This window comes from Triticum dicoccoides, chromosome 7A (genome assembly GCF_002162155.2).
Source record: "Triticum dicoccoides isolate Atlit2015 ecotype Zavitan chromosome 7A, WEW_v2.0, whole genome shotgun sequence".
NCBI lineage: Eukaryota > Viridiplantae > Streptophyta > Magnoliopsida > Poales > Poaceae > Triticum > Triticum dicoccoides.
The window spans coordinates 677,398,108-677,406,188 of record NC_041392.1 but is presented as its reverse complement, the minus strand read 5'-3'; the positions used below and the strand labels follow the sequence as shown (position 1 = coordinate 677,406,188).

Here is an 8,081-nt window from a genome sequence, read left to right as displayed (position 1 = left end):
TAAGTTACTCCCCACTATGACCAGCTTGAAGGTAGTAACATAGACTAGTGTTATATGTATGACACTAATGTATGTTACTCCCCACTATGACTAGTCTTATAAGTTATAAATGAATACATGACTTGTTTATGTGGTAGATTTTGCATGACGGAGAAAAGACTTAAATGCATTGTTTAGTGGGACGTTAAGTAGATACTTTGCATGTTAAAAGAATTATAACTAACTTCTTAAAACTGTAAGATGAGAGACACCCAGAAGAAAGGATCTGCTTTCGCTTAATTAGGAGATGATTTTTTACCGTGATTTCTCTCAACATATATTTAAAGATATGTAGTTACATGTCTTATGACTAAATAACCCATTATACATGCTTTATCTAAATTACATGAAAGAACTAAAATAATTTTTTTATCAAAGTTTTTTTATTAAACCCAGTCCAATGCACCTGGGTTCCAAACTGACTTTTTGAGTCAACTACCCACCTCCCACTCCATTTTCCTGCCGTCAACAGCAGTCGCCGCAGTCTTCTTCTTCCTCTCTCCCTCGATCCCTCATTGCGCCGGCCTCCACCCCCGTACCCCACTCCCAGGGCTCTTCCTCGCCACCGCACTCCACGAGACATGGCTGGTGCAGTTCGTCGGAGCCCAAATCCGCCCCCGGAGCACGGATCTATCCGCATTGATCCTCTCCGCGGACGCCGGGAGACCAATCGATCGACCCCGCGCACGCTGGGAGGCTACCCGTACTCCAGTCCAGTGGCGCGGTGAGTAATCTCCCCCCGGTCTGCTCGTCGCCTCCACTCCGCCGCGCTCTCAAGTGTAACCCTGTATTATCAGTAGTCCTAACTCCTAACGAGGATCCCACGCTGGATACGTCTACATTTCAGGATCTGACTCAAAAGAAGAAACTTTTAATTTCCCCTGTATTCCCCATCCAGCCTTCACCATGGAAAATGCCTGCGAGGACATCACCAATGTCGTGCGCTCGGTGAAGCTGCTTAGGATTGACGGCTACTGCCCACCGAAACAATGGGCCATGGGGATTTCATCAGATCCAGTTGGAACGCTGGTGGGTACGAGTGGGAGATCTGCATTTACCCTGCCATGAGAGATACAGATGGCATTCGGTGCATGGCAGCCAAGCTTGTGTTTCTCAGTGACACCTGCCCGTCCATTGTGAGGGCCAACCTCAGCTACCGTTTGGTTGATCTCACAGGCGCCCGTGTACCATTAGGGGGGAGCGTGTCATGGATATTCAACCGCCCATGGACATTCTGCTATCTTGTAAAGTGCTCGCCTGTCGCCCTAGAAAATATCTCGCCTCCTGTTCGTCTCATATCAACAGGCAAGCTACCATTATCGAATTTTCGTCAAAAGAGGCCACCTATGTTCTCATATTGACAGAAAAGATCATCTGCACATCGTATTGTCAAAAAAAAAAAACCTACACCGTAGCGGCACGTCTGGCAGCCGACACGTGGCACCTGCCTGGGGCGGCAGGACCTGCCGCCACGAGCGCAGGCGGCAGCTTTGGCTGCACGGCATTTCTCGTCCGCGCGCAAACGCAACGAAACGGGAGCGGGCTAGGTGGGTCCTGCCGCCACTGCCTGCGGCGGCAGTACGGGCTACGTGTCGGCTGCCGCCACGCCTCGAGGCGGCTGGTACTGCTGCTTGCATGCATGGGCCGGGATCGTGAGGTCCAAAAGAGACAGCAGTATAGGATTCTGTATAACGAGCCGTTGTTGGCACTTGGCAGTATACTAGTACTCCCTCCGTTTCTAAATACTTGTCTTTCTAAGCATTTCAACAAATGACTACATACGGAGCAAAATGAGTGAATCTATAGTCTAAAATATGTCTACATACATCCGTATGTAGTAGTCATTTGAAATGTCTAGAAAGACAAATATTTAGGAACGGAGGGAGTAGTACGTAGTGCCATGACTTCTTGGCTGACCTGCAATTAATCCTCAGTCCATCGTTTTTTATGGAGTATAAAGTTGTCTGTACAATACACTATTTTTTTTAGGGGACGTACAATACACTATTTAATACTCCCTCCGTTCCAAAATATAGCGCGTCCTCGGTTTCCGTGCTTCAACTTTGACCATTAATTTAATCAACAAGACCGACTGCGGCGGGCAAAAAAATTATACCAATGAATTCGTATTCAAAAAAAGTTTTTAATTATATAATTTTTGATCCCGCCACAGTCGGTCTCGTGGGTTAAATTTATGGTCAAAGTTGAACCTCGAAAAGCGTGGGCGCGCTATATTTTGGAACGGAGGGAGTAGAACGTGCATGCATGCAGTTGTATTGTATCCACGCGCCGAGGATTGTTTCCAGAGTGTTGTCCCGTCGCGCAGTAGCAACCAGCGGCACCTGCCGCCTCGGCAGTGGCGGCCGGGCCCACTTGGGCCGCTCCGTTCCGTTGCATCTGCACGCGGACGAGAAATGATGTGCAGCCGAAGCTGCCGCCTGCGCTGGTGGCGGCAGGTGCCATGTGTCGGCTGCCGGCTGCCGGCCGTGCCGCCACGTGCAGATGGTTTTTTTGACAATATGATGTGTAGATGGTCTTTTCTGTCAATACGAAAATCTAGATGGTCCTTTCTGACAAAAGTTCATCATTATCTGGTTTTCTCCGAAATGATTCTTTTACCGTGGAATGCACCATCACCGTGCTTAAGGAGGATTTGCCAGCACCAGCAACAACCTCGGCTAAAGAGGTGTCTGGGTCTGGGTCATCACCTAGCTTGCAAGACCACTTGGCTGAACTCCTGCGCGGTGGAACGGAAGCGGATGTCACATTTCTTGTGTCCGGCAAGTCTTTCGCTGCGCACAAGCTCATTCTCGCTGCAAGGTCCCCTGTCCTTATGGCGGAGTTCTTTGGGGACATGAAGGAAACGAGCTCTCGGTGTGTGGAGATCAAGGACATGAAAGCGGAGGTATTCGAGCCGTTGCTTTACTTCATCTACACTGACTCGGTTCTGGAATTCAGTCTTCAGCATGAGAGAGTGACGATGCTGGCTCAGCATCTGCTTACAGCTGCCGGCAGGTATGGATTGGACAGGCTCAAGCAGATCTGCGAAGGAAAGCTCTCTGATGGCATTAGTGTCGACACGGCAGCGACAACTCTGGCTTTAGCGGAGCAGCACAACTGCCCACAGCTCAAGGTTAAGTGTGTCGACTTCATTGTTAGTACTCCTGCAATCCTTGATGCTGTGTTGGCGACCGACGGATATAAGCATCTGGAGGCAAGCTGTCCTATGGTGTTGCCTGAGCTTCTCAAGTCTGCACGGGGCAGAAAGAGTTGAAGGATAACCAGGTAGGAGTGCTAGCTAGGTCCAAGTTTTTATCATGCCCGTAGTCTCTGTTTATGGTTGCCATGCATGTGTGGTCTAGTAGAAACCTGTGTCTGTAACTCTGTATTCGCCTAAAATGGAAAACTTAGTATCCATCTATATATGTTATGGGCGACTTAATGCTTGCATTTCCTCTCCAATTTGATCTAATTTAATGCTAAATGGTCCAAAGTTTGGTATCTTCCTTCTTCTGTGCTTGTCAATATTTGCACAAGCTGATACATATGTGTGCCCAGCTTGGTAAAAATATGCTCACTACCGGACTCGCGGTCTATGCCTACGGCCACGGGCCGTCGGCATAGATCTATGCCTACGGTTGCCGTCGGTATAGGCCCGTCGGCGTAGATGTCGTCAGCGTAGTCTTGTCAGACCGTCGGCATAGTATAGCCGTCGGCATTGGGCCTATGCCGACGGCCTGACGTCAGCCGTCGGCTTAGTATAGCCGTCGGCAGTGTTTTTCGTCTGACGGCAACGGACGGCGCCGTCAAAAGCGCTGATGAATCACGCAATGGCACGTCGCAGAGCTATGCCGACGGCAAAGCCGTCGGCATACCTCTGCCACGTGGCAACCCGTGGTACTCCTGGTGGCAGGGCTATGCCTACAGCAAAGCCGTAGGCATAGATGAATCTATGCCGACGGCTTTGCCGTAGGCATATCTCTGCCACGTGTCATCTCCTGGTTCCTCCTGGCAGCAGGGCTATGCCTACGGCAAAGCCGTCGGCATAGATTTTCAGCTATGCCTACGGCTTTGCTGTAGGCATAGATGTGCCACGTGGCAAGCCCTGGTAACTCCTGGGCGTATATATGCCGACGGCTTTGCCGTAGGCATAGTTTTTTTCCCTGTTTTCTCTTTTCCAATTCATTTGACAGCATTTCAAAACAGAACAATATGAAATTATGCAGAAATATGACAATTCATCATGTAAACATACTCAAGTTCATCTAAACATACTCAAGTTCACCATCATCATCTAAACATACTCAAGTTCATCACATCATCTAAAGATCATCACCGACGGAAGTTCATGAACATAAAAGTAGTGCAAGACATGAAACATCATAAAAGTAGGAATATGAAAGGCATGGCACGATGGCCACATGCACAGAATCATCAAGCAAGACCACCTCCGCCAAAACCACCACCTCCTCCGCCAAAACCACCACCACCTCCGCCAAAACCGCCATCGCGACCACCACCACTCTGCCAGATCGGAGTGACTGGGGTCGACGGAGCAGGAGTCGAGCCACCGGTCCCCTACATGTTTCAGAAAAGATTCTAACTGTAAATATGATATGATAGTGTTTCATGAATGAGAACTAGTTTGCCAGTAGTTAGGCAAATGTACTAACCGGACCATCACTGCCTAGTGCCACCCATTCATCGAACGTGGGCACGTGTGGGGGTTCTCCCGCAGGTGGTGGTGGGGGTCCCATTTGTGGTGGATCCATGCGGTTACTCCAAGACGCCAACATAGCCTGAATGTTAGTTAAACAAGCAAACTAGAAGATAAGAAGGAATGAAAGTGCAAAAATTTAGCTTGGTTTTAAGAGGGCAAAACTAACCGTCATCATCTGACGGTTGTAATCATCGTTTTCCTTCACTCGTTTCAAGTACTCCCGCACCTCGAGATTCCTATGCTCGACAAACTCCTTATATGCCTACATAATTTAGGTTGTTTCTAAGTGAGCAATGCTGAAAATAAACTTAGAATGCTAGATAGAAAAAGATAAAGAGGAAGTACTTACAGCATGCTGGCGGGCTAAGGGAGTCTGTGAACGCCCCGTACTCTCTAACTGGCTCGGGTTGGTAGCCCGAAGCTGTGTGTACGAGATCGAAGGAGTGATCAAGCCGTTGAAACACGGATACCAGCCATTCTTCTTCCCCTGGATGGCCACCACCGCCGTGTCGTCGATCTGAAACAGGAACATCCGAATGCAACTCCTGATAGTGATGAATGTAAGACCCCAGGTGCTCCTCGGTCTTGCCGTAGTACTGGCTCTCGCCCTCCTTGCGATGACTCCGCTCGCGGGCCAGCTTCCACGACTCCATGTATGAGAGCGGCCTCTTCAACTTGTCCTCCTACAACGTCAAATAGAAGTTAGCCATGTCGTGGTAACAATTCCGACAATAAGCTAGGGGTAGGATAAAGGAGCATGATCTATCGAGATGCATATGGGTGACACGGTGGTTTTAGCGAGTTCGGGCCTCTCACGATGGAGATAACAACCCTACGTCTCGTGCTCCGGAGAGGCTTTGTTTTATCCGAGTATGTATCCAGAGATTACAATGTATGTGAGAAAGGAGAACGGATCCCCATGCCTGTGCTAAGTTCTGAGACTAGAAAGAGAGAGAGATAGAAGAAAAGAGCCCCCGAGTGTGGTGGTGGGGGTGGCTTATATAGAGTGCGCCACCCCCTCACCCATTATGTTACACGGTGGAGCATCAATGCCATAATGCCTGCCCACTACAAAACCGTCATGCTGACTATTGGTCTTTGCATATCCGAGTGAGCTACACGGTCGAGTGGAATGAGCTCGTCGAGTGAAGTGCCGTGCTTCGAGTGGTGATCGCCGTCTGAGTGACTTTCAAGTTGCGGTACATCTGGACGGTGATCTGGCCCAGGGGCCCAGTACAAAGTATACGGTGTCCATGGGTAGGGCCTTTAGGTCAAGCCTGTTACCCTACCCCTAATACATGTCCTCGTCATTAGCCCCCGAATCAGTCGAGGTTGAGCGGGTCGAGTCGAGGTGAATTCCCAGATGAGTCGAGTGCTGCAGAGGCACTTATGAACTCCCTCTGGTCACCCAGTAATCTTATCTCCGCATGTTGCCTTGATGGATTCCAGACTGTATGGCGTCCGAGTGAAATGAGCTCAAACGGGTCCGCGGAGGAGCGTTAAACTCACCTTATAGCAATTTTTTTGGAGTGATTTGGAGCTAGTCCTGCATTGAGTAACTGATTACCCAGAATTTCTTCACGCCTGGAACGTGTCTTTGTTTTGTTGTTTTGCCGTCACTCGGACCGGGCGGACCGTTCCGAGTGGATACCATTCCAGTGGGGGCACGCTGAGTGCACCCACTGGGTGTAGTCCCAGAGACTGTCGTCGACTGCGGGCAGTCGGCGGGAGTCTTAGAGCTTGTCTTTTTTGTTGTTTTTTGGCCGTCACTCGGACCGGGCGGACCGTTCCGAGTGGATACCAACGGTCGGCGGGAGTCTTCGAGCCTGTCTTTTTTGTTGTTGTTCATCACTCGGACTGGTCAGGCCGTACCGAGTGGAGATTACTCCAGTGGGGGCACGCTGAGTGCACCCACTGGGTGTAGTCCCCGAGACCGCCGTTGACTGCGGGCAGTCGGCGGGGGTCTGAGAGAACTAAAACTCTTCTTAGATGGTACTGATCGAACTTGTTCTTCTTTGACTCGTAGGTCGAGTAATTCTGGAGCTGGTTTTGCATCGCGCAAAATGTTTCTTTCCGAGTTCTCTTCCAGTGGGGGCATGCTGAGTGCACCCCTGGGTGTAGTCCCCGAGCCTCTGTCGGACTAGATGAGTCGGGCAGAGGGTTTAAGTCTCCTGGTAAACCTCCACGCAGTCGACACGGTAAATATCTTTTAGTCTGAAATTGAGTCAATCGGATGCATCTTCAGGCGCTTGACATGGTAAATAAGCTCAGCCTGGAGCTGAGTCAGTCGGAATGATCATCGTGCACTCGGCACGGAATAAATTCATCCTGGAACTCGGTCAAGCAGGTGAATCTTCGTGCTCTTGGCACGGTGAATGAATTCGGCTTTGAAACTGCCGACTGTAGAAAAAAGTTGGACACTCCAGGGAGTAATCTTTCCATTAGTACTTCTACCGTTAGATTTTGCATGAAAGGGGGATTTGTAAGAGTACATTGTATCCGCAGAGGAGCTTCATTTTCACCCTCTTGCATGAAAGGGGTATTTGTCCGAGTGGACGTGCTTCCCGACTGATCGAGGTATGTTGACTGCAAGGAAAGACTTAGTGGCACTTGTATGTCTCCCGGAGGGGATAGACTAGTGGTCTGACATGGACGTGCCATGAAACCCGAGTGACGAGGCTAGTGTGTAGGCTAACTCTCCGGGGAGAGGCCACTCATTATCCCGAGGGAACACCAGCATGTGCCATCTCTGAGTCCAAGTTTGTGAAACTGACGCCTTGGAACCTAGGATAGGGCCAAGTTATCCGTAGAGGAGCGTTGTTTTCACCCTTTTGCAGTCTTGAAGATGACTTTAGGTAATGATTTGGGCGATAGTCCGAGTGGACAGTACTGCCCTTATAGATTTTCGGCAGACCGGGCAAGTATGGTCAGAAAGATATTCCTGATGTGATCGATGGGTTGATTGAATGGGCGTAACCCCTGAGGGCGGCATGGCCGACGGCTGTGCGTAGCCCCCGAGTGATGCTCGAAAGAGGCAAGCTTGCTATAGAATGTGATATGAGGTTTGATCATATGAGTAACTTAGTCGTTCCCGTGTTGGGGGTGTAGAGGTAAAGACATGTCCAACTGATGGTGACGCGCGAGGTGGTTAAGGGGCGATGATGTGTACAACCGAGTGACGACGCGCGGGGCGGTCGAGTGGTGAAGGCATGCAGATCCGAGTGGCGATGCGCGGGGCGGCCGAGTGGTGAAGACGTGCATAACCAAGTGGCAACGCACGGGGGGGCCGAGTGGTGAAGACGTGCACAACCGAGTGGCAATG

General features: G+C 50.0%; 1 pseudogene; it reads left to right on the top strand.

The window, feature by feature from the left end:
- The first annotated feature begins 899 nt into the window (after positions 1-899).
- LOC119328077 lies at positions 900-3,313 on the top strand (annotated as a pseudogene).
- The last annotated feature ends 4,768 nt before the right edge of the window (positions 3,314-8,081 follow it).